The 26,068-nt window shown below is 39.2% G+C and overlaps 1 protein-coding gene across 16 annotated transcripts in view; it reads left to right on the top strand.

Moving 5' to 3' along the window:
* Positions 1-26,068, top strand: part of INPP4A (inositol polyphosphate-4-phosphatase type I A) — a 110,361-nt gene that overhangs the window by 23,373 nt on the left and 60,920 nt on the right. For 5 of the 16 annotated variants that reach the window (XM_063149754.1, XM_063149753.1, XM_063149752.1 and 2 more), the window contains exons 1-3: positions 5,047-5,227; positions 15,917-15,977; positions 22,006-22,152. The gene's annotated coding sequence lies outside the window, so the exon portion shown is untranslated. Of the gene's footprint in view, positions 1-5,044; positions 5,228-15,916; positions 15,978-22,005; positions 22,153-26,068 lie in introns of those variants that run through there. The other 11 variants (XM_063149751.1, XM_063149758.1, XM_063149743.1 and 8 more) reach the window with 7 other exon arrangements.

Raw genomic sequence — 26,068 nt, 5'->3', positions numbered from 1 at the left:
TCTTTGTGGAAATGAGGAGTAAATTTTATAACAGACACTGCAGGAATAATCATCAAAAATGTCCAGCTTTGCATTCAGTCTTACAGAGTTTTGATTTGTTTTCCCCAGTGCAGCAGATGGTACTGGGAAAACAATAAGTCTTTGCATCCACTTTCTCCAGCACTGACAATTGTTCTTTCTGAGGCATTTGAAGAATCTACCAGTCACAGGTCACCAGCATGAGATCCACAAGTCCTGCATTGTGGAGACAACAGGAAGAACTTCAGTTTGAAAATGTTTAGAGTATATTGAATGAGAAAAATGAGTGGATTTAGAGAATATCCATCAGAGTATAGAATTTTGTTAGACAATGTGAAGAACTGTGATGTTTAAGTCAGACAGGCTTGCCTCAAAATGAGTTTGTGCCTGGGTTGTTTGGGTGTCTCTTTTGTTAGGATTCACAGGTCAATATTCAATTGAAGTGATTGTATGAGGGCAGAAAATCAGCAGGCTGGTTTGCAACAGAGGGGTAGTTGTGCATTGTATAGAAAAATAAAGATTGTTTGGAGTAAGGAATTTGTGTCTGTATTGATAGAACAAATTTTAATGTTCTTGGGAGGCTGGGTGTGTTCTGACATACTTTCTCTGTCAGAAACTGAATTTATGGCACGTATGTAAGATTTGAGATTATGGATTCTTCTGCACTTGTCCTGTGTTGGGATTTTTTTAGGAAAAACCTGAGTTCTGAATATCAGGGGAATGAGAACAGGCACACAGTAATTGCAAATGGTGTCTTGCTTGATTATCAGATTTAATGTGTCATTAGGGTCTTGCTGACCTTTTCTGTGGATGCAAAACATGGGCAGATGTTAGCATTAGAGAGAAAAAGAGAGCAGAAGTGGATAGATGTGAGCAGGCCGACTGCCAAAAGATCAGCTGACTCTGTGCTGACATCAAGAGCAATCTGGAGAGTCCTCCTTACCCAAGCAAGCCTTTGCAATGCATGGTTGTCTGTAGATGCAGGAGCCACAGCAGTGTCTGTAAGCCAGTCTCTCATCTGGTCAGTACATCTTTGTTGCTATGGGGTGTGTTGTCCTTGTCTCGTTTTGGCTGATTTCTCTGATCTTAGTCTCTGCAGTTTGTTGTTTCATCTGGTGAGAAAAGACAATTAAGGGGAAATGGGCATTTAGATTGTCTTTTGCATTTTCACTGGATTTGCAGAAGTACTTCCCTCTGAGATCTGCATGCAGTGTGTTACTGACAGCTTGTAACTTTGTTGTCTCTTCCCATTGCAGTCTATGTAGCTTTGGATTGTTAGGAGTAATAAAAAATACATTTTATGTGGGTCACAGCTATAGCAGTAGTTTAAGGAGGTGGTCTCAGTGAAGAGATGTACTTGTGTGGAGGAAATGGTTTCCCACAGCCTCTAGTGGGTTGCTTTGCTCACTGCTTTTTAGAGAGGACTGCAAGATGCTACTGAGTGCTGGATGAGGTAGTGAAGGTAAAAAGTTCAACTGCTACAGTGTGTCCTGTTATTAATCTTTAGAAACCTTGAGATAACTGTGCTAAGTGCATCATCCTCTTCCCTGCCCCCATACCCAATCACTAAAGATCTGCTTTCATGTGTGGCTTCCTCTGTTCATTGTCTGTGCAGGGTAAAGATTCTGGTACTGACACTTTTCCCAGCAGGAGTCTTAATTTTCCTGAGAAGCAAACAGTGCTTTTGTCATGGCATATCAAAATACCCATGAAAGGTAATTAGATGGAAGAAAGGAACTTGCTAGTGAGATGCACTGAAAGAGAAGTCTGATAGTCTAATGAGCAAGACACTGAGATCTAGTTTCTGCATTTTTCTTTTCTGTGGACATATGTCAAGTCAGTTAGCTGTGTTGGTAAGATAATGCAAAAAATATTTATCTTTCCAACTTTTTGCCTATATGTATTTTCAAAATACATGCTCTTTTTGCAGTGGGTGTCTACTGTGTGTGTGCATGGTGCTCACTTCCATGTGTGGCTGCTCAGTGGTACTTTGGAAAGTATTTTAATGACCTTGTCAATAATAAATGAGTAATAGCTAGTTCAGGAAAATAACTCTTCTTTTCCTCTTGAAAATGTGTCAGTGCTCCTCAAAAATTAGTGTCTCTGAACTCTTACCTTTACACAGGGCTCAGAAAAACAAGATTACAAGACATTAGGATGCAGCAGAGAGTGTAGCTGTTGGAAAGATGACTGGAAAGCTAGGAGGGTGAGGGTGGAAGGAGGCACTGTGGATATTGGCAGTGGTCCTCAATCTGCTTCTGCATCAGAAGCCAGGTCTGTCCTTGAAGAGAATGAATGCCTTTTTTTTTATTTCTTCCATTCCCTCCCCACCCCCAGACAGTATAACCTAAGAAGAATAAGGCTCAGAAACAAGATTAGAGGTTTGTGTTCTCAGTAAGGACATTCTGAGATTTAATGAGAAAGCAGGTTAGTTAAGAAGTCTGACAATCTGGAATAGGCTGTGGGAAATAATTTCCACCATCACTGGCTTAATGATGACTTTAAAAATAATTCTGAACAAACTAATTCCTAGAGACAGGGAGGTGATAAGGAAGAGCAAGATTCTTGAGCCTGGTACCATGTTGAATAGGTACTATAGAAAAGGCTTTGCTTGCTTGTTACCTAAAGGTGAAGAAGGAAAAAACATTTTCTGTAGACTGTAAAGAATAGTCTACACTGCCTCTTGATGCAGAATCTCTTGCAGCAGTGTTTAGTTCAGAAGACTGTACTAAATTTCTGGTCAAGATTTCATCCACATGTGTGTACATTCACTTTTTTGGAGGGTAAGAAGCTTCAGGTTTTCCCACTTTTCAACCCCTGACCCAGCCCCTTTCTAGTGCAGAATGTCCAGCAAAAAAAGCTGATCAATTAAACAACAGGAAACTGCTGCCTACAGCAGCTAAATCACATCTGATTTGTAGGTGAGGTCATTTGCAGCTGAGGCAAGTACATGCATTTTTCACAGTGGGTGCTCACTCTTGGTGTGCTTTATCCCTTTGAGGCCTTTAACAGCTCTTTTCTTTGAGTCAGCTTTGATCCAAATCTTGGCTCTTAGCTGGACAGCAGCACAAAATTGAATGTAAATATACAATTGCATGCCATGTATTTTAAAGGAGACAAAAACTGCAACTCCCCACCTCCAAAAAGAAAACAAATTACCATCCTCCAACTCCCAGACATGTGAGGCATCATCCAGTTTTGTCTTCTTCTCTGCCTATGTCATACATGCCATTTGGACCATGTTTGTTTTCCTGATTAAAATCCCAGGTGTCTTGGTTTATTTTTTTATTGCTGCTGTTGTGTTTTTTGTGTTTTGGAGTTTTTTTTCCCTGATATGCTGTGGTTCTTAGCATTCTCTTACCTATTCAAACATTTAAAACATGAAAATAAAGCCTTGGAAACTTAACAGGAACAAATAGTCACTGTCATTAGTAAACCGGGGGAAAGGATGGGATTCAACAGATTTTCCAGGTGATAGAATACTAATGGTTTTAGGGGAAAGAATTTAATTCAGTGTATCTTCATAGATACCAGCTATTCTATATCCCCCTTGTTTATGCTGTCTCCATGAGCATGCTTCAAGAATTGTTCTGCTCAGCTTGATTCCTTCTCATCTCTTGATCCCTGCCAAGGCAGTGTTCTTGGCTGCTTTAAGAGACATGAAGTAAACACTCGCCCTCAGTAATACAAGGTTTGTTCAGCAGTTTTAACAGCCAGATACAGTCCTGAGGAGAGCTGCACACATACTTGGATTGAATGGGCAGGGGTACCTTTCACTTTACTGGCCTTTGTAAAAGAAGGAATTCTTTAAAATGACAAAACACACAGACCCATGAAAGTCATGCTTTGGTATTAGCCTTTCCATGAGAAATCTCAACACAAATCTGTTTAGCTGGGTGATAGCCAACTGGACATTTGCTAAGTATGAGGAAAAATGTTCAGCTGTAAATGCTTTGACATAAACCAAGTGTTTTTTCCCCAGACTATCTGGAATGTTTGTATGAGTGGCTCTTTAGCAAGTCTGTGCATTTTAGTGGCATTGTTCGTTCCTTCAGCCAGCATCTTCTTTTGACAATACTTGCTTGATTCCTCCCACTGTAATTTGTTTCCATGTACTTAACCTGATGACTCAGTACTAGATGGCTTCATCTCTCTTGAAGGCTGAAACTGTTAAATACTGCAACTGCTTAGTACAATGTGCCTTTCAGAAATAAGTGGGATCAGTACAGCAATGCACATCAAGTGCCAACATTTAGTGCCTAACTTTGGCTTCATGATGCTTTGCTTGTTCATGGTGGGGAGTCTGGCAGGCCTGGGAGATAAATACATGTTCAAAATGCTTCTTTGACTAGGTTATCAGTGCCTGGTGGGATGGATACCTGTCGGTATCATCCCAGAACTCAACCCTAAACCCAAATGTTCCAGTTTATAATGCAGCTATTCTCTTTCCCTATAGGCTCTTTTTCCTGCTAAACTGGTGTCAGGCATAGAGCATTTTTGCTCATATGCATTCCTTCGTACAGTCCTTCCTACATCTCTCTCATCTCACTGCATTTGAGACCAAATTTGCTGCACCCAGAGTACTTAATGAAATCAGACACTTTGCTATGAAGTTGTAATGAATAAATGCATATTGCCCAGACTCAATTTCGTGGGTTTTTTTGAGTTCTGCCCCTATTCTTGATGAGATACATGAGCCCACATTTATCTTGTAGTAGTGCATCACCTGCCATACCATGGTATTCACTTGGTCTGCATTCCTGACAAATATATTTGTGGTGAAGCAGAATTGCTATTCTGGTGGGGGAAAACCCAAACCCCGAAGCAAACAAACAAACTGAAACTGCTCAACTCTCTAAGATTATGCAGAGGATAAAATCCAACTTCTGGAGCAATCTGCAGGCACACACAGAGACAGAGACAGGCAGCAAGTGCCTGTGTGACAGCGAGCTGGAGCGAGAGGAAGCCTTGAAACTTAAACTCCTCCTGCAGCTCTGCATCTGCTCTGAGTCACTGCTATGACTCACACTGACAGCGTTCACGTTAGCTAGCGCTCAGATGGAGCAGCTCTGGCAACAGAAGAAGCAGGTTATATTATTGATTACCTGCTGCAGCACACAGTTGCACCAAGATTCATTTTTACGGGCACAGATGAAACAGAGGAGGCTCTACTGAGCACTGCTATTATTATTAGTATTGCTTTCTCAAGGTAAGAATGCCTGTTTATTTAAATATGTATCCTAGGGAATTTGGAGCTTGTGAAGTCTGAATTACTGTTGCTGCTATCCTCAGAGGATGCTGATCTTTGGAGCTGCGTTGCTGCAAAGCTTTGTCTGGGCTGTTTGCTGTGCCATATGGAGAATCATATGGCTAATGGGCAGTGTGTGTCCTAGGAAACAAAATAACTACTTTCTCATTCATTGATGTTATGTAAGGCATGGCAGCCATGTTAAGGACAGAAGACCTCTTTTGAAGAAACAGTGCTGCTAGACGGTAGGACAAGGAAAACAAGTAGTTTTTAAGCAGCTCTCTGTTCTTTGGAGGGTGCTGCAGTTCTCTAGTTCTTGCTTAATGAACTTCTGTGTCAATAGAATAAAAAAAGCAGTTGTATTTGAAGTAGCAAAATAATTGTTTACCTTTAGAGTCACTGTGTTGTTCTGCCTTCAGCATTCAGGCTGAGACTGTGCATGTGATCCGTGCAGTGCCTGATGTAAACAGTTTCTTCAAATACTATAAGTGGTACTTCCAGATATTGGGGTGATTTTCATCTTGTGCCACTAAAAGCACATATGTCATGTTCTGGCAATTAGTAATATGCAAAAAATGAGACGTTCTAGTTGGTGTTGACATATGCAGAGTAGGTGTAACATTTGTTTATGGTGGCTTTACTGCTATTTTACTCACTTTAGTGCTATAATTTTAACAGAGGTTAGACTGGTATCGCTTATTATGCTCTTGTAGAATCCGCTGAATCTTGAGCATTTGCTATATTCCCCACAAGAGATTTTTTTAAGCTAGGGATTTTGGTTTTGAACTGCAGTAGTGAATTTATCTTAATTTATTTTTTTTTCTTTCCTACTCTTTTTTCCCCCCATTTATTTTGTATTTGCAAAGCAGTATGCTTTTAAAGTACAGTGAAGTTGGCAGTTGCTTTCAGTAATAAGGGAGCCAGATCACTTGTGTTTGTTTTCAGAATGAGGGGATGAGGGTATTTTCAAAACCTGATCATTTCCTAGATTACTTTCAGGTACTTGAAATTACCACTCATTTCCATGTAGAATTTACATAAAAGGGGTGACTGTCATCTTCTCTGGAAGAAGTACGGTGCTGTAATAATAGCATTTAAAAATTACAGCATTTTTAGGTTCTTCTTCTGTATGCTTGTTTGTAGCATTTACCGATGGACAGTGTTTTCATTGCTATGAATTAATCAGATTTGGTGTTACTCTAGCTTTTTTAATAGATTAGTTTCCTTAATAAAATTGAAAGCAAGGTCTGTTAGTGCATTTGTAGGATCTTTATACTTCTGATGACATACAAGTTGGAAAACTACAATGTGAGAGGAGCATTTAAAACAATGTCTGTCATGGATGCCCAACTGCCAGAGGCAAAATTTTGTTGACTAATTTTTGTGACTTGTGTTTCTGATACTAAATATTTCTCATGTTACAACATTATAAATGCAAACTAGTTTAAACAGTGGGTTTGGGACTGTTCACTAACAAAATTCTGGCATGTGACAATCTCCTTCTCCTCCCAGACCCAAACAAGTAGATAAAACATTCTTTACAGTCTGAATTTTTCCACTGATTTGTATCTTAATTACTGTTATTTAAGATTGTGTCAGAATTTTGCTTAAACAATTGCCTTTAAGTATGCATTTAGGTACATAAAATCTGTGTTAAGTGCAAAGGAACCAGCTGCATTTGGTCCTTCTGTGGAGGGATTTTGCAATAAGTGTAACAGGGCTTGTCAAAGTCTGCTCTCTAGGCACCCTGTTAGTTGAGTTTTGTTTCCTTAAGATGGCTTTGTATTAGGCTGCAAAGGTAACAAGTGGCAGAGGCTATTTGGATTATTTCACTGGTACTTTTTGGCAGGAGTTGAATTGTGAGAGTTCATTACATCCTTGGCCTTTCTTTTCTGTAAAGCCAAACAGAAGATCCCAGCTTTCTGTTCTCCCCTCCTGTTCCTAACCTACAGGATATCACAGCTGTTTTTCTCATCTCTGCATTACTACAGAGCCATGCTTTGTTATTTTTGCCTTCTCTAAAGCTTTTGTGAACTTCCTGCTGGAATTTAAGCCCCTTTTTGATTCTCACTTCAGCTGCTCAGGTGTGGATTCTCTCCCCTTAGTAGGTTTTCCACCTAGGAAAGCCTTGAATGCCACAAAGCTCACATAATTCATCACTTCCTTTTTGCTCCTTGTGCTGCTTGTGTTCCAAACAACAGATGGGGTCTTCAGGTTGTCCTTTATTTGTTTCTTCCTTTGTAGAACCTCTTGCTTTTTTTTGGTGGCTTCTTTTGTGGCCGTGCTCTGTGTTACTCTGAGCCCTTTGTCAGCCTTCCTGGCAGCTGCTGGATTAACTCTGATCTCTTACATGTTCTGCTCTCTCAGTCCTTGAGCAGAAGTTTGAAAACAGACAGTGGCATCATCCTTGGGCATGTGGTTTTACCTCTCCTTGCCATGACAGCAGGAAATGGCTGCAGGAAACAGAGCTGTTGCTGTGGGTAGTACGTAGATAAATTAGGACCCTAGAGAAAATAAAGCATTTCTCCAAAATTCTTTAGTGGGAGGAAGCACTTACTCTCCTGTTTTACACAAAAGCTGCATTAGCAATGATTTATAACTAGCCTTGCCTGATGAAGAACTTAGGGGAAATCCAGTCCTGTCATTGCAGTTCATTTAATTTATGTGAGTCATCTTTAATATGAGTGATATTTTTTTATTGTATTGTATTTTTAGCTAATGATCAGCCCAGACTGGACCATTGCTTTTTCAGAAGCTAAGTTTTGCACAGAGTAAAAGATAGCTCATGCACTGAATAAGGATTTATATTTTTCCCCAGAAGAAATAGTTGCCGTATTTTCTGTGGTGATATGCTGTTCGACATTAGACTTTCTGATAAAGGACTCTGCAGTATATGAAAAAGCAGCATCTTGGTGTTTGTGTGGTACATCCTTGCAGCACACAAACAGCACAGCATTTCTGTTTTCAAATAGGAATTTGAAATGGAGGGAGGGAAAAAATTTTATGAGTTGGCTTTTCTTTACAAGTTTTTGTTTCTTGTTTTGCATGTTTGATGTAAACCCATGTAAACTGGAGTTCTGTTGGAATAAAATCCTTGCATGTGAGCAGTATGAGTAGCACCATTTGCAGTACTGAACCATCTTGTTTGTTGAAGAACTTCTCTTTTTATTTGTGTCATTTTTAGAGATGACAAATTTTACATTAGTTATTTTTGTGGTCTTGTATAAGTGTAAGCATCTAGAGGGCATCTCCTCAGCCCCTTTGGCTGTTTTCTGAAGAACTCTTCTTATAGGGATTAGATTTTTTGCCTGGTTTAAAGAGGAGGGGGAAAGAGTTGTTAAATCTTTGTTTGTGGTGTGTCCTGAAAAGCTCTTCACTTCATCCTGAAGCAGTTCAAGCAGGAGGACACGGTGAGACAGTGAACACATCCTGGTTGCCCTGGAAGGCCTGAACTGCTAGAGGGGCCCCCAGCTTATTGTGTTGCACAAGCTTCTGCATCAGGCAGGAAAAGTCACAGTCTCATTTTTTATCTGTTTTAAACCTTTGTGTATTTTGAAGCTTGTGTTGGTTTAAATAAAGAGTGAATGGTACAGCCTATACTCTGAGGATAACAATGATGGTCCTTTCATTTGCCTTCAGGGTCGGGGTTTTCACTTGACTTCATGGCTGTAGTCCCCCTGTCGTGCTCTGGAGTCAGAGCCAGTGTGAGGATGAGGATAGTTCATTTTGCTCTGGTTAAATGAGGCTATGGCCTGGATTATGATGGCATGTTATTTCTGTGCAGAATTGTCCTTGTATTTTATAGGGATACAGAAATCTGGGATTAGCTCTGTTTTCATTTCAAATTGATGCTTTGCCTTTAAAGCAACAGAGTACCTCTGACTCGACTGCATAAGCTTAAATAAACAGCACCTAATTGGTAGGTTTGATGTCTCACATAACACTGACTTGACCTTCTATGTTCAGGTGAAACACAGTTTAAAGGGTGTGGGTTCATGATCCTTAATTCAAATTTACTTTTTAGATAAATACTTGTTACTTCCAGATGACAAAGCAGCTACAGGCAGAAGTGAATAACAGAGCATGGAGTCTGCTGTTAAAAAAAAAGACAGCACTGCAATATTCTAGATTGCACTAAATGCCAATAACTTCATTCAATTTCCTGTATGTGATAGGTGAATGTATTATAAGTCCCAGATTCCTGAAATACAAACTGCTATAAAAGATTTCCTCTGTCTCATTTCAGAAATAGACACAAGTGGCCTGACTTTACAGGATAAGATTTTTTTTTCCAGGCTTCCATGTTATTTCTGTCAAACAGTTGGAAGAGCTTCTTCTGAGGATATGTGGACCAAAATGGTAAAATGTTGATTTGTATAATGCACATACAAGGACATGAAATAAATAATGCCATGTTGACAGTGTCCTCTATGTATGAAAAGGACTGTGTCACAAGTATTACTCTCATTAAATATTAGCATCATGGCTCTAAATACATGACATAAAAATGCATGCAACTGAGCTGGCTAGAGTGAGCTCTTTCTGTCATAAACACTCTCTCAAATGTGGGTGTCTGGGAAAAGTTACTCAAATTATCCTCTGTTCCTGATGACTTTCAATTGTGTTTTGGTAAACAGGAGGTAGTGAGTAATAGGAAGAATGTGGCCATTGTGGTTTTGCCTGCATAAGGAAGATTTCTCATCATTGTCCCATAGCTCTGTAGATTCTGATGAGAACATGGTATTATAATGCTGACACTTACACAGAAAACTGATTTTACACAGGAAAGTTGCTTGGAAAAGTGACTACTCTTTTGCTGGTACATAGTAAGGAAGACAGATTTTGCTGGAATGCAGTGAGAGACAGAGTGCATGGGCAGAGTGGAAAGAGATGAGCACCTTCAGGGTACAGAGAGCAGTTGAGAGGGGGGCCTGGTTGGGCACATGGACGGATAAACCTCCATTTGCACAGGGAGAGTGTGAGGGAAACAGCTTCTTTTATGTGTAGAAGTGAGAGAAGGCTGCCAGTGTCTATGTCTGTGTGGGATCTGAGGAAGGGAGGGGTTTGGCTTCAACACCCATGTTATCTCCATTCTGACTTCCTTGTAAATACTTTGACTTTTTTGGGGTGATGCAAATATTTCCTAATACCTCAAGAAGGACTGCGTGTTCTTTTCTGTACTTCTTAGTGGGATTTATATTTCAGATATCTAAACATCACCATAGTCATTAAATTTCATGGAAAATCAAAATGTCACAAGGGGCCACCGGTAAGAATTTATTGTGGGCTAGAAAAAATTTGGCACAGGTAAGAATTGTCTCTTTAAAAAACAGAGGTGTCTTTAAATAGCAATTTAATGTAAAATTTAGCAGAAAGACAAATGGAGGACAGAACACTTACCAGTGAAGATCTGCTTAGCTGGTGTTATATTTGTGATAAGTAGGAGACAAGAACTCTTGTAATTTGACTCAATTTATGTGAAGATTTGATCCCCCTTCCAGTCATAAGCAAGGCATCCAGGATAAATGGGAAGAGCATTTTCTTCTTAGTACAGCACTTTATTGTCACTAGCAACATTTGCAGACATCTGAAAGATTGCTGGGAAGGCATATGTCAAATAGGCATTTGGGAGGGCTGTGGTAACTGATGAAGGAAGAATGTTACAGTGTGCACCTTTTTTTTTTTTTTTTAAGTATTAAACCTTTCCCAACCTCCCTAGAACTTGCATTTTTTTCCCCTGCTCCTTTGTGATTCGCATTTCTGGAAAACAACCTTCACATTAAGGATGACTGTTTACGTGAATATAAAGTTAATAATGCAGCCTAGATTTCTCCATATTGTACTGTATGTTTCATGGCTGGAGTACCCAATGTTCCCATTTACATGAGCTCTCAAGCTGCATTTGGGGGCTCATAAAATGAATATTACAAGGCCAGTTTGTAGGATGTCTCAACATCTTGGGAATTTGTGTAAAACTTAACATCCTCAGAATATTATCGGTTACACTGCATGAAGATAATTTCCAGCCGTTGTTCCTTGGATGTTTAGTTTTGCAGTGAAATATTATCTAGCTTGAAAACATTGCCTCCCATGATAAAAAAGGGAGAGGCATTGTGGGCATTTGGTAGCTGAATAAAATGTGTCTTACTGTGACAATGATAGAATAAATGAAAGAAGAGAGTAAGAATTTTAGACACTGGACACCATTCATTTGCTATCAACACTATTACAAAATTGTTCACAGCTGGTGCACCATGGTCCTGGGTGTCACCTCATCTTTTTGCATAAACACATAGCAGATGGTTGGGTCAGTAATGCTTGTGAAATCAAACCAAGTCTTCTCTTTAGTATGTAAAATAGAATATGAAATACAGGATCTACTTGTGCAAACCCCTTTGACCTCGAGTCTGTCTTTTGTAATCTTCTCTTCCTGGCTTCCCGTTTTGCAGAACTGCACTCTTTATCTAGACTGACTTTGTGGAGGTGTGTATTTGACAGTGTTGAGGAATGGACCTAATGTTGGGTCGTGCTCTGGGTTCTGACCCTGTGTGTTCAACCTAGGGAGGTATTTCTGTGTTCTGTGATTTTCTTTTCATAAAAATCACATGTAGAGCAAGGTAAATTGTTTCTGTATTTCTGCCTGACAAGAAACTGTGACTCCAGAAACACAGCCTAGCATTAGGAATGTTAAAGCACTGCTGCAACCAAGTGATAGATAGAGTTGAAGATGTGTTTTATTCCTTCACAACCAGGAGCTGAGAATAGATAAAATTTTAATGTTGTGTACATAATGTGCACAGTACAGGTTGCATACATAATGCAAGTGGATCTGAAGTAATTCTGGGGAAGTGACATGAAGACAAGGCAGGTTTACTATTTTCCTGGAGGGTATATTTTGGTGTAATTGTGATAGCATCTTATGTAAATACTGCAAAAAGAGGTGCCATATTGATCACAATAATGATTTGCTCAGAATGAAGTGAGTTTATCTTCTTTACATTCTTGTTTCCTGTAAACTGGTGTTTCAAAATGGGGAATGAAGAAAGAGCCCAAGAAATAATATATTGCAAGAGTGGCCATAGAGTTGAGACAATGCAGTATTTTATTTGCCCCAAAGCAAATGAGGTCAGACAGCACAGCAGGAAACACAGTATTTTCTGCCTTCTATCTGCTAGAAAAAGAACATGCTGCCTGTGTTTGTAGGCTGGTTATTGGAAACTTGAGCCTCTAAAATATGTTTACAGGAAATATCTTCGGAGCTACACTGAGTCTAACAGCTTGTTTTGAATGAGCATTAGTTTGCAGCTCTGCTGTCATGTGGTTCATCCTCACGTTCTTGTCCACTGCAGAGTTTCTTGTTCCTCAAATTTGCCAGTATTATCAGCAAACAGTCCTTCCCCATCTTGAGCTTGTTAGAGAGCTTTGGTTTTACATTGTACCTTTTGCAAAGTGTTCTGTTTTGCTCTTTTTCTTCTGTCCAACTATTCTGGGGAGAAGTTGGGTGGGGTGGTGGAGTCTTTTTTTTTTTAATGGAGTCTTTTTACTTTTAATGTGGTGTGCTTGGATTTTTTTTTTTTTTTGAAGACTTTTAGGTTATACCAACATGTGTCATTTTGGCTCACCTCCAGTCAAAGTAGCTCTGCTTTTCCCCAATTACCTAATAGACAAAATCCCACCTGGTGTCATGGGTTGCAGGTACCCTTCACAGGTGTTGACACCACATTTAATTGCAAAGGAGCAGTGTTAGTTGTGCCTTCCTTCCTGGAATGATTTAGCTGCTATCCAGTGAGTCAGAAAGAAGGAAGAAGGGAGCATGGAGGAGAAAGTGAGGGATTTCCAATGAGGGCATGTAAACTCCCTGTTATTTTTGTGTTTAGTTTTTATAATGCTGATTTTTTTTCTGCACAAAATAGTGTCGTGCACTTCACTTTCTGCAGTTCTTTGGAATAATGGTTTGGCAGATTTAATGGAGAAATTATGTTCTCCTTAATTTATGTGGTAACACTGGATGCAAGTGATTGGGGAGAGAAAAAGCCTCACTGTGTATAATTTCTGTACAGAGAAGGATCTGAATGGCTTTTAAAATCTGGCAGCAAGCTCTAAGGTTTGAACTGCCATCATCAGTCTAGTGCAAAACTATTTCTGAATGGTTTTAATTAAACAAAACCATGCCGCAGTCTTTAATAGAATGTGTTTTTTTGAGTTTTTTTCTGTAATGAAGCTGTCTTAATGCAAAAGGCCGGAGAAAGAAGGCAGAACATGTAGAGAAGGTGGTCCTTTGGTGCAGTCTACAGTAGTACACTACCACACTCTGCTATCGTTTTATTGCTATTACAGGGCAATATAATTTTAAAACTTTACAATGTAAGGTGCAAAGGGGCTTGAATTGGTGCCCAGTTAGAATTTTTCATCTGCAAGTGCCATTGGCATCTCAGGATGTAATACCTGGTCATGTGCTGTTGGTCTTCAGTTTAGTTGTGATAGCTAAAGCTGCACTTTGACAGTTCTTAATCAGGTACCAAAGTGCAACAGAACTGGAGTGCAATTACAAACTGGTTGTGTCAAAGAGGGGGACTTAAAAATGGCCTCTAGAAATGTAGTTGAAAGCCCAAAGTTGCTTTCAGAAGGGGGTGCAGAGCAGGAGGGCATCTGCAGGAGGTCAGAAATTGCAGAGAGATTGGTAGGGGTAGGTCTGGCCTTCTCTGCAGAAGTTGAAATTTTTTTTAAAAAATCCCACTGATGGGCTGATTTTAAAACACATCACCAATCTCAGTGCTGCTTTGCAAGATGGGTATGACTTGCTAAAGGTGGTGAACAAGTTAGGAATATGACTTGGCAACAAAGAAGCTCAATGTACTTACTAGGTCACGTTGTCTCTTTTACAGATATGTGAGCTAAGCCACAAAGTTGAAAAGGATTTGCCTGTTCCACAGAACTAATCTGTTTTTTGTCACAGTGTTGAAAATAGAATTATTAGATTCCTTTTTCAGCTCTGCCATTTCAGTTTCTTCCTTTAAATTAAAGAAATAACAACTGACCAGGTTTAAGTTTTATATTAGATGTCTTGAAGGTGAAGGTGGTACAGTATATTACAGGATATTAATGTTGTATGTCCACAGTATCAGCCCCTGATCTTGTCACTGTGACTGGCAATGACTTGCCTTGACAGTAGCCTTCATGGTGTCTAGGAGCTTTCACAGCTTTCCCCTGCTTTCAGAGTGGAAAAATACAAAATAACCATACTAAATAAATACAGTTGAAGTTATAAAGAATATTAAATTGGAACTTAGCAACTGAATTTGCCAATATAAAAATGATTTTAAATAGTATATGATTTTTTTTGATAACTTGGCTATCACAGTTACCCTGAAAAGAGCTCCATATAATGTTAGATGTCTCTGTCCTCATGGAGGACGAAAAGCCAAGATTAATTAAATACTTTGTAACCTCTCATCTGAACTGACAGTCATAGATGTGAACCTCGAGTTTGTTCTTCTGACTTCACCTTGGACAATGAAAAGGGAGCAAAACCAAGCTGCTTTGCAGGCCACTTCTATGACGAGGTATAATTTTGCAAGAAATTTGTGTATGAGTCCGTGAAAGCACAGGGCTAGATGCGTTTTCCTGAGTTATTCAATCTGTTTTAACATTGGTGTAACACTTTATTACATGGAAAACAAGGATACCCTTGTCTAAACTGTTTTTTTTGGTTGCTATTATTCAGCTTACATTTGTTACTTTGTTAACATTCTGTTTATCTTAACACTTTTTTTCACCTCAGTGTTGAAAGCCCTTGTTATGTATCTCTGCAGAGCAAATTGTAACTCATCTCAGCTTCCACTTTGCTGAGTTGAACAGTGTTCTTGCAGAAGGTGGCTCTTCCTCGTCTGCACAAGCCTTTCTCTGCATGTTGCAGACTGAGCTGGATGCTGTTCAGCTCATTCTAGCAAGTGTTCCTAACTTAGTTTCATTGCTGCTGCTTGTAGCAACAGGAGCACATTGCTGGTACCCCCCAGTGAAGTATCTCCCTTTTTGTGGCTCTGTTATCTGACTGGAAGGCCTTCTTTCTTCTTGGTTTTTATCAACTGATAAGCTCCCAATTGGTAGCAGAAGTTCTTGTCAGTCTGTAGTGTGCTGTTTTATCTTTGTACTTTCTAACTTCTTTCTTTTACTTCAGTTCTGGTTCTCCTTTGTTTGTTTTGCTGTAAGCTGATGAATTGCATCTTAATTACTGCATCACACATTTGAACACTGCTTTATGTATGAATCTTTCCTGAATTTAGTGTTTTGAGAAGTGCTACTTTTCTTAATCTTACTGTATATATTTATATGGTTGCCCCATGTGTACATTTTAATAGAGAAGCATCTTCTCCACATGGGAACCTGTTGACTTGCCACAGTTTTGTAGTACCACACTCAAAGATTTCTAACATGCTCCATTGAAGTGAAATTGTAGATATTTCAGGTTAAAATTACACTGGAAGGCATACTACTTGATAAGTTCATGTTTTGACCTCAAGATAAAAAGTTTGATCCATAGTTCCTGTAATTACTACTTACTGCACACCCCCCCCCCCCAATCCTATACTACTAGCCTGTTTATATGGATTGATTCAGTCAGAAATAATTTGTGCTTTTTGTGTCTTTCAGACTTCATTAAAAAAAGAACTGGATACACATGCTGAATTTAATTTGTGAAAGGTGGAGTAAGGTAAGATAATTTTAGTCACTATTACTGTAATGTGTGATGATCTGTTGACACTCAAGGCAAGGGTTCAAAGATTCATTATAAATTAGAGGCAGGGAAATCTACAAGGAACTTTCAGCCTTGGAAATAATGAAGCACTGACAAGATCCAACATTCTGGTACCAGTGGCATGCTTTTACCACATGGTTTGTAGTGTGACTAGTTCATTATATTGGCCAGGGGTTTTCTGTTCTTATTTGCATGCATTGCCCACCACAGAAGGTGAGGAAGTTCAATAGCTAGTGACAGTATGATATGTTTGTATATGGACAAATTATGTGTTTCTGGAAGTCTGTGAGATTTAAAGTACAGCCTATGCTGAAAGGCCAATATTTGTTGCCTGTTTCTGCCATAGGAGCAAACCAGACTTTCTTTACTTTTTCTCCTTAATCATCCAGAAATATTGTTGAAGAAGACAAGTCTGCCTGTCACTGAGCATTGCTGTAGCATGGAGCAGTATCCTCCAGGATGGGATCTGAACCTTGCTGGGCACAAATGTTTGTGAAATATTTGCTTCTCCAGTGAAAGAGCTGCTTTGTGTCCTCTGTGTGGCAGGGTGCAGAGGCTGGTGGTCACATTTCTAGGCCCTGAGAGAGAAATCTCTGTCTCTGGGACTCCTGTTAGCAGAAGTGAGAAGACTCTTGGCCACTTGTTTCCAAGCAAAGTTCAGTCATAGGACTCCTCTTGCTTCCTGTGTGCAGAGCAGCTGTGTTTTGAGCTAAGCAGCTGCTTCTGGCATTCCAGAGTAAGAGAAGTTGGCCACATATTCTGATGAGATGCGGGGATGTGGCCTGAACTGCAAGGCAGTATGAAGCAGACTAATAATAAGAGTCTTCTGGTAGGTGCAGGAAGTTTTGCTGGTATGGGAGTAGGAAGTAGTGAGAGGTGTAACAGGATGCTCTTGGTTAAATGTGATGCTTATGGTTGCATGCAGAAATGGAGGGTGGACCTCAGTGTCCTTGTCCCTGATGTAGTGCCCTTAGTCCCCTTTTACAGAGTTCAGCAAATAATGAATGGTGTGGGGTAGAGTCAATGGTGAGCAATATTGACTTCTCAGAGATGTTATTCCCCCGCTCCTGCTAAGGGAGATCAGATTCCTTTGTAAGGTCAAGCAGACAAAGTCAGCAGCTGCACTTTCTCCTGAAGCATTGCTTTTCTTGTGTTAAATGTGTGTCTTAGTGCAGACTGAGAATCAATTACTGGAAAGTCTGGAGAGATGTGCTGCCATGGCTGTGCCCACATCTGAAATTAAAGCAAATGGTCGATACCATGGACTCAGTTATTTAATTGGGGCAGAATGGAAGAGAGTGCGCAACAGGATGCTCTAGGGGGTTATATTTAATTTTTTTTCTTTTGACCATCTTGAACTGCTCAATGAAGAACAACTTGGGAATCAGGCATGCACTTACAGATCTTTCTCCATGCCAAGAAGGCCAGGATAAAGTTGCCAGCAGCAAATTAGCATTGCCAGATCCTGTAGCTCTATTGTGACTTAAAAGGAATTGCAGTAATACCAGTCATTCATACCATCTTTCTTTCTCTTATTAATCATTGTCTGCATTGGAAAAGAAATGCCTGAGGCAATCCTTCATCCCCATCCAATGCAGCTCTGTTTCTTGCTGAAGAAATTAAAAAAGAATTGTCATTCTACCCCAAGACAGTTATGACTTCTCCCTTGTGGGGTCTGTCTCCACACTTGCAAAGAAATCCACAATAATAGAGCTAAAAGCCAGCATTTGGGGCTCCCCTACAGGGACAGCACATCATCCTAATTAAGTGTTTCTCAAATACAGCCCTGACTGTGCAACCCACTCCATTTTTTGTCAGATTGCACTACCTGCTTGAAGCTTTGTGTTAGAGTAGATCTGGAGAGAAGATAGGAGAGAAAGAAAAGAGAATACCACCACTTCTGTTTGCCTGTTTGCTTGATACTTTGGTGAATACTTTCTTTCTACTGATGTAGATTTAGTGGCTTCTTTATTAGGAGTCAAACTCTATGTTGCATATGTAAAGCTCCACATAATTTTTTGATTATGGCTCCTTAATTGTGTATAAGACAGGTTATGTCACTCTTTTTAAGTAAAAGTAACTGCTTTCTCTTCAGTCAGTTCTCAGGGTGACATCTCTAGAAAATGTGCCCTGCTAAATTATGTACTGGTGTAGATGATGAGTGGACAAACAGCACAGGTGACTGACTAAGGAGAGGTGATCATTAATATAAGCACAGAAAGCTGCTTTATGATTATTGTTGTTTCCTTTTACTGCAGATTTTCTATCTGCTTTTACAATTTGAGGCTTTTTAGCAAAAACCACCAGCATTTGCTAGTTTGTTCCTTTTTCCTTCTTGCCAGTTTGTAAAGTATAAATGCTGAGCAGGCCATGTGTGACTGTGTGGCTGTGTTCAATGTGCAGTGATTTTGTTTCTTAGGGCCTAATGTTCATCATCCTCTTGTTAATACTAGATCAAATCATGCCCCATGCCAACGTGGCATGGATAATTGCAATAACTACATGTGCAGTCATTGCATAATGTGTGCCACTTGGCCTTTCTGTAATATTCTGTATTCCATTAGAGGGTTTTCTGACTGCTGGCTTTAGTATACAGAGCTAACCATGGCTTTTAGCAGTGAAGAGAGAGATGAAGAACTGAGTTTGAATAACGTGTTATGTGAAGGCGTAATGGTATTGAATAGAGCCTGAATCCAGGGAGAGGGAGAGAAAGAAAAGTAAGAGGACATAATGTCACATAGCTAATGAGCACAGCTGAAGAGGGCACAAAGGGAGAAGGCAGAGGCAGAATTTCAAATGTTTTAAGTGTCTGGAAACAAGAGCGATCTGTGGTCTATAACTTTGGTTCTTTCTTATGGCTTTTGTCTCTTTTTACAAATATTTTGTCTGTATTATATTCTGTGCAAGCACAAAAATCAAGTTTTTTCTTGAATTAAATGCTACTCTTACATCAACCCTTTTAAAGTCTTTGGAAGTTTATCCAGCCCGAGCTTGCATTCAATTCAATAACATTAATTTTACTCCTGTGTTTGCATTTTAATTATAAAGCTGTTACAATGTTTAAATTACAAAATGTCCAGTACCTAATTGTTAATAATCTCAGTATTATCCTTGGGAGATACATAGATGAACTACCACAGAATAGTAATGAGGGTTTCAGCAATAATTGTTTCACTAAAACATACTGAGAGATTTAACACTTAATGTGAACCAACTAAACCAACTTTCAAAACCAGCTGCTTACCATGCTTCTTTCATTCATGGAAACTCTGCATATGGATAATTTCCTACTTCCATCAGTATTTTCCTTTTAGCTAGGAAGATAGAAAGTAACCATGTAAGTCCTCAGGTACAGACTTCCCCACACCAGAAGGTCTGGACTGTGCAGTACAAACACCTGTGAACACTCTGTATGGTCTCCTTACATATGGCCTGCAATAACTTGAAGTACTGCAATAAAAGACAAAAAATCTGCAGTTTGTTTCGTACTGAGGCATTGCTAGCATGCTACTCTGTGAAGAATAAATAGCAGAATAGACTCATAGTTATTTTTAACTTTAGTGCAGGATTTCTCATGACTTTGGGGGGCAGGGAAAATTTTTAAATTCATATGTTTTAACTGTAGTCAGACATCTCAATAAAAGTCCTCTGTAGACACTGAGGATCTGCAGCCCTTGGTGAAGTCAGGAGCAATTGTCAGTGATCTAAGATCTCCCAAAAAGTCAGGTCAGTCTTAAAATCTACACCAGGAGAAATGTTAACTTTTCTGCTTGCTACAGTGGAACTGAAGCCTATAGTTGTGTGTCTGCTCATGTGCTGCCCCTCAGCTGAGTCACCTTCCTGAACCAGAACTTACTTGATCATAGAATCTCCTGAGCTGGAAGGAACCCCCGAGGATCATCAAGTCCAACTCTTGTTCCTGCACAGGGCAGCCCCAAGGATCCCACCATGAGCCTTAGGGTGTTGTCCAAATGCTTCTTGAACTCTGTCAGGCTTGATTGGTGCTGTGACCACCCTGGGGAGCTGTTCCAGTGCCCAACCACCTGGGTGAAGAACCTTTTCCTAATATCTAACCAAACCTTGCCAACACAGCTTCATGCCATTCCCTTGCAGTTCTGTCACTGGTCACCAAAGAGAAGAGATTGGTGCCTGCCCTCCCACTTCTCCCCCTCCTATTGGATGTCCCATAGCTAATAATTTAGCACAATTAGACATTTTTAGCCATGATATTCAGAAGAAATCTTGACTGCTTGCCTATTTTAATGACTGTGGGACATGTGCAGGCAGCAACAAACCTACTGCTAAAGCACCAAGATGCACAACTCACACTTGTGTTGTTTGAAGAATGAGTCAGTAAGTGAGTATATTAAGACCAAATTTGTCTGAAGGAGGCAACATATAAAAATATTACCTTTTAACAAAATGATTACTTGCAGCTCAAGGCAGAGAAATGCAAATGTGGGTCAGAAAAAGGGTTTGAAACTGCAGACTAAGAAATGTTTTGTACTTTTAAGGGTTTTTTTGGGGTTTTGTTGTTTTGGGGTTTTTTTGCATTTTATTTCAAGCTGATAGAGATACCAAAACACTAAAACAATGAGAAGAGAAAGAAAAGCAAAAACCAAATTCTCACAGTATGTTAACAGATTTCTTGAAATGAATGGTGTACTTATTATTTTAAAAAGCTTTTGGATATTATCAAGAAAATCATCATGCCTTATAACAGAAACTTTTCCAGATGTTGCATGCTTGAGTGACCCAAGTAATTGAAAAGCCTACATGAAAGTATTCAACAGTTTGTGAATATAAGAAATTGAACTGAATAATGAGAATTTAAGGTACTGTGCAACTCTCAGAGGCTTGTGTGACAGAATCCCACAAACATTTCAGATTTGCACTGGAATTTCCCATAAGACTGGAAAGGACCCCCAAGATTATAGAGTCCAACACATATGAAGTTATACAAAGGCTTTAACTATATCCTGTGTTTTTTGTGGTCTCAGGAGATTTCAGGAAGTCTTGGGTGTTTTACTCATGATTCTCAGACAAAGCATCCAATTTTTGCATCTCTCATATTTTAAAATCAATCAGAATTTCTGACTGTCAGAATAGCTTTTTAAGTTGCTCCATTGGGAATTTCCAATTTGGGAATTTCTTCAAGGTACTTTTTATATGTGTGATTGAAATATAGATCTGTTACTAAGATTTTTTAGAGGATTTTTATTACTCATACTATTGAATTTTACATATATGGAAATATAGGCAACTTCAGGCTTGTTAATTTGACCCTAATAACCTTAGAAATATTTTTTAAGGAATAAATAATTAAAGACATGGGAATTGAGGGGAGGAAGGATGAAGCACAATCTATTTTTCTAAGATAGGTCAAACTGGCCTAGTATCTTTTTTTAATAAGAAAGTAGGTTTTCTAGAAAAATAAATGGGCTAGATCTGGTCTCTCTGGATTCTACTGAGCCATTTAATATGGTGTTGCAATAAAAATACTGTTCAAGGTGGAGGAAGATTAAGTTAGTGTAAGAACTGTAAACACACCCAAAGAACTGCCATGAGAGAGACAGAAGGAGGTAGATATATATGATTAATTATTTTCTGGGAGTTGGCTTGTTTAGTGTTCTTGAGGCTTTTTTTGTTTGCTTTGTTTTGTTTTTTTCTGCAGTTGATATTGTTGGCATGCTGTATTGAAAGCAGGCTGTTGAAACTTGTGGATGGGAGTAGGATGTTAATTTCTAGTGCATAGTTTTAGATGGAGTGACTATACAATTAATTGGACAATTAGATAATACTAAAGGGATGGAATTCAACCCAGCAACGTGTCAGGCCACACATTGTCATGAATTCTCTTACCCAGTTTAACCTTGATATCAAAATTAGCAGTATGACAGTCTGAGCTCTTATGTAATCAGGGGAAAGAGGCAGATTTTTAATTAGGCACCCAACTCCTGCTTTCTCTCTTGACTGTTAACAGAGCCTGGGCACCTGACTCTGGCATCAGTGCTGAGTGCCTGAAACTGGATGGTGCTACAGCCTCAGCTTAGGAAGTAATGCAGCAACTTTTCCTATGAAGAGGGAGTTCAGCAATGGAAGATTTTGAAGGAGAAAGGCCTATATGAGGGTAAGTGGGTTTAAGTTTGTCTTTAGTTTGTCAGTTTGATACCATCATGAAAATGATGTATGGGATACAGGCAAGTGTCAAAAAGAGGTATTTCCAGTTGAGGGAGGGAATCTCAGCTGGGTGCATCTGGGCTGGGACCTGATACAGCATAAGTGTGCAACACCTCTTGCAGTGTCTGAGAAACCTCACCTCAGTATGTGATAGAGGCAGAGAAAACTGAAAGAGGGTGGATTTAGATTAGATATGAAGAAGTAATTTTTTACAGTGTGAGTGGTGAGACATTGGAACAGGTTGCCCAAAGAAGCTGTGGATGCCCCATCCCTGGGAGTGTTCAAAGCCAGGTTGGATGTGGCTCTGAACAACTTGGTCTAGTGGAAAATCTCCCTGCCCATGGCAGGTTTAGTTGGTCTTTGAGGTCCATTTCAACTCAAACCACTTGGTGAAAAACTGCAAGGATGATCAAAGACCTTCTGTTACAAGAGGAGTCTGAGGCAGCTGTGTTGGGTATGTCAGGAAGACTGATAAAATGGGAAATGTAATTGCCACAGCTCTGCTGCTGGAGTTATGGGGAGCATTGAAATGTGGCTGATATCAGCTAGGTTACAGCCACCAAGCAGGATGTCTGCAGAGGACTAATGCAGGTCTATGTGCAACATTATAGTATTGTAGGAAGATTGATACCAAACCAGAAGTGTCTATTTGTGTGATTTAGAGGTGATGTGAAGTGAATATATGGCATGTCTTACTGGTTGAGTTTGTGCATTCACCTAGCACGTGGATAAAATATTTAACCAACATAGAATGCATAGTGATAATTGCATAATACATGACAGTAATCAGTAGGAGAATGCATTATGTATTATTACATAAAATTAGGAGCAAGCTTCAAGATTTATAAAGGTCAGTGATTGCTTGGATTCAGCAGGACTTAGGCTGTTTGGGCTGCTTGTGCTTTTTGATAACTCCTGTAGAGTGTAATGCTTACCATCTGCTGTATTGCCCTGCAGTTCCCCTGCACAGCACATGGAAAACTGTGGGATAAATCAGGCTTTGAGTGAATTTGTAGGGCTGGAAAAAGGCATGTTTAGTTTAGCCTGTGACAAATATACATTTAGAAGCTGACTGCTGGGTAGCAAACTCATGACCACTGAGACAAAAGCTTGCTCTGAAGTGAAAACTGTGGTTGTAGATCCCTGATGTGCCTGTAGTGACAAATGATGGGTGCAGCACTTACAGTCAGTGACAGCCCTTGCCCCAGATACCTCCTTATTTTGACAAACACTGAAACTTAAAACTGTGTGTTAGTGAAGAGCTGCCCTTTCCCTGGATGATGGTTTGTCCCAACACTGGGTTTGAAAAGAAGTTGAATCCTTTGAGCAATGGTGAATAATGTGCTGTCTGCTCTGCTGCAAATCCTGAGTTCCTCTCATTGGCTTTGCCAGCTATTAAGAGATTGATCAGGTTGCTTTTTACCAGAAATCTTCATAAAATAGCAGGAGGAAAATACCACAGCAAGAAACATTTTTAATGTACTTCTGGTAGCACTATGTTTAGTTCTCGAGTTATTTGTTCATTAATAAGGGCTCAGCCTGGGATTCTGAGGTTTATAAGTGCTGAGAAGAAGATCAGGGGAGAGTAGTATGGCTTCTCTTTTTGTTCCCCTTCGGCTTTGTAATTAATTATTGTATAGTGGTACTACGTTGTTATTGTTCTATGGTAAAAACAATTGTATGATGATCTCACAGTCCTTACTTGGAAAGTTGCCACAGTGAGGAAAAACTCTGTTTATGCACTGAATTGTCAGTAATTTGGAAGGGGTTTGTTCTGCTGGAAACTGTGATTTGAATAACAGTCCAAGAGGAGGGATGACAAGGAGGGGAGGATTGAGAAGATAAGTGTGAAAATGTGTCAGAGCTCTTTCAGATTTATTTTTTATTAGAGTCATGGTCAACTACCTTAGATTTAGAATCTGTCCCAGTTTATATGTGTCTTTTCCCCCCCCTGTATTCTAGGTTTTATTTAGCTCCAAGTCATGTTTTTCTGGCTAGTAAACTGGGGGTTTGTTTTGAAAATCTGTCTAAGCCTCTTCCTGAGAGACAATACTTGGAGCATCTCAGGCCTGCATGGCTGTCACTTAAAAAGATGCTCAGAAAAACTGGAAGAACATCACTAGAAGATGTTTCTGGAAAAGAAAGGATTATAAGGTCTGAGGGAACCCTCAGGAAAATTTCAGGAAAAAGATATCTTACAGTCATATTGGGGAAGAAGAAAGAGAAGAATTTGCAGCAAACCCAGATTCTTTGTTTGTGGGAATGGGCAGTGAGGAGGATGATGGTGGATGATCAAATAAGCACAATCTACTGCTGCAGATCATTACTAACCATGAGATGCTGGAATGCAAATTTAACCTTGTTTCATAGTCTCTTAAAATAGCTGTTTGAAAGTTAGAGAAAATGACCTTTTGAAGATTCTTATATTTCCCTACTCACTTCTATCTAGTTGCCTCTTTTGCTTAACTTCAGTACAGTTCAGTGAAGTGAATCCCATCCCAAGACTGTACCCCTTGCTTAACCTTTTCATGGTTTAATCTAGGTAGACACTGTACTTATGCTTTGTTCACACAGATTCTTAAACAGTAATAAAAATCTAAATATTTTTCTACAACAAAACCATGTGAGCTATTGAACTGTGTCTCTCCTGAACTGTGCACAGTACCAGAGAGAAGGTTGTTCCGACTTACTTGTGTATTCTGTCATGATATTTTTAATAGTATGTTTGCTGTTAGGACAGGCTATGTGCTATAAAAACTAAAACTAAGTTTTGCCAAGGTATTTTGGGGGTTTGTAGTCAAACGTGATAAAGATAATTTATTCTTGAAATGTGTTTATGTTGATTTTGTTTTGAAACAAGAATATATGCCTTGCAGAATATTTATGTCCATGATCATTCTGTAATTTCCCTATTTAAAAACCCCTACACTGAATGCAGTTCCTGCTAAATTTTAACCCCAGAAATGTTTAGAATGTGAATATAAAATAATCTGAAGGATGTATTATTGTACAGATCCCTGTAGGAGCATATTATCTTTGAAAACATTTTAATAATAAGCTGTCTGAAATGATACTTTTGCCTTTTCTCCATTTTAGCATGAGCAAAGAAAGTGTTTTAAAAGTGCTGCTCAGCTATTAACACTAAGCTATTTTTACTGGGACTTTTGAACATTGATTTGGTGTTTCTAAGTGGAGGCATTTTTCACTTGTGGTTGTGCATGTTCACTTTGGAGACTTTCCTTCAGTCAAATCTGCTGTGATCTGAGACAAGGTGGTTTTTGGGGTTGTCCCAGGCAGCTGCCAAATACTTTCAAACATTCAAAGTGGAGGTGTAGAGAAAAACAGTGGTGTGGAGGAAACTCCAGTTGTGTACATATATAGGTTTGGTATAGTGTCCTGAAAGCATCTCTGGATAGTGGGATTGATGGGGCAAAAAATTTGCCATAGAATTGCAATTATTTATCAACATAAGTAATAGTTACTGAAAAAAAAAAAAAAAAAAGAAAGCCATCACTGCTTCATTTAGTTATTGTTTTGTAGTTCATAGATCAAAGAAATACGAACTAGATAAAAATAGAAATTAGAATTTAAGGGCATTTTACATATTTTTAATCATAAGTTAGAGGATAATACAAAATTTTCAAAGTCAGCAGTGAAGCACTATCAAACAGATGAGCTCTTTGCTCATCCTTGCTAGTTCAAGGATGAGTTCTTTGACTGTGTACTTAAATGGCTTTTGAAGATATATATAAATTCTGAAAAAAAGTCTTTTGTGAATATTTAAGGTATGTGGCATGTATCAATGGTTTGACAAGTAGCATTTAGTTTCTTTGAATTACTTTAATAATAATAAAAAATGTTAATAA

Source organism: Melospiza melodia, chromosome 2, assembly GCF_035770615.1.
Source record: "Melospiza melodia melodia isolate bMelMel2 chromosome 2, bMelMel2.pri, whole genome shotgun sequence".
NCBI lineage: Eukaryota > Metazoa > Chordata > Aves > Passeriformes > Passerellidae > Melospiza > Melospiza melodia.
The sequence above is the reverse complement of the archived record's forward strand: the minus strand, read 5'-3'. Positions and strand labels throughout refer to the sequence as shown.